Below are 880 nucleotides of genomic sequence, written 5' to 3' on the forward strand. Positions count from 1 at the left end.
ATGCAATTAACTGCCCCTGAAAATCTGTCAGTGGGTCAGCTACTGTCAGTTATGACTCTACGGTACACAACACAAGATGATACAAGCATGTTATATCACAGACTTTAAATACTACCCACCATAACACTTAAATAAGACTGACCACATTGACAAACAATGGTACAATCTCAGGCCCATGTTAACAACGGCAAAATAAGCCTCATTTTAGTGCTATGTAGTATATTAAAAGTGATCAGCTTTGACAACCACTTAATTTTGTTCTTAAGTAAGCAGAAAAAGCTATAAACCCATTATTGGTAGGTTGATTAGGCAAAGCTTTCCCTCTAGTACTAATGGAACTTCTTGGATAAGTCATTTAAGCTCCATGCCTCAGTTCTTTCTTTATTTAAGTAATTGGAAGCTAAACTTGTTCCTTGATCTAAAATACTGTTGTGTTCAAGTAGTTGTAGTTGTGAGGTCCCATCAAGGTGTGTGCAACTCAACTATGAAAAGTCAGCCTGAAACTTGCCTTCTACTATACCATCCTCATCATCTCTGAGACACTAGAACCCACTGCTGAAATCAAAGTGTCAATTTATTCCGGTGGGGGTCTTCCTCTCCTATGTCACTTTGAAAGCATGATATGTCTTTCCAAGGAATGGCCTCACCTAGCTATATATTCAAAATATGAAAGACAAAGCTTAGTCATCATTGCCTCCAAGGAGCACTCTGGCCACACCCTTTCCAGGACATATACCTTTAACTTGCTGGTCTGTCTGATACTTCTCTAAATCTGAACAGTCACATTAAGACAGACTAGGAAGAAGGATTGGCCATCCACTTCTGAAATAGCAGGCCTCTGAAAACCCTATGTACAACAGAACACATTTAGATAACAGAA

This window comes from Elephantulus edwardii, unplaced genomic scaffold, assembly GCF_000299155.1.
Source record: "Elephantulus edwardii isolate Elephantulus edwardi_28Jun2011 unplaced genomic scaffold, EleEdw1.0 scaffold00175, whole genome shotgun sequence".
In the NCBI taxonomy this organism is placed as follows: Eukaryota; Metazoa; Chordata; class Mammalia; order Macroscelidea; family Macroscelididae; genus Elephantulus; species Elephantulus edwardii.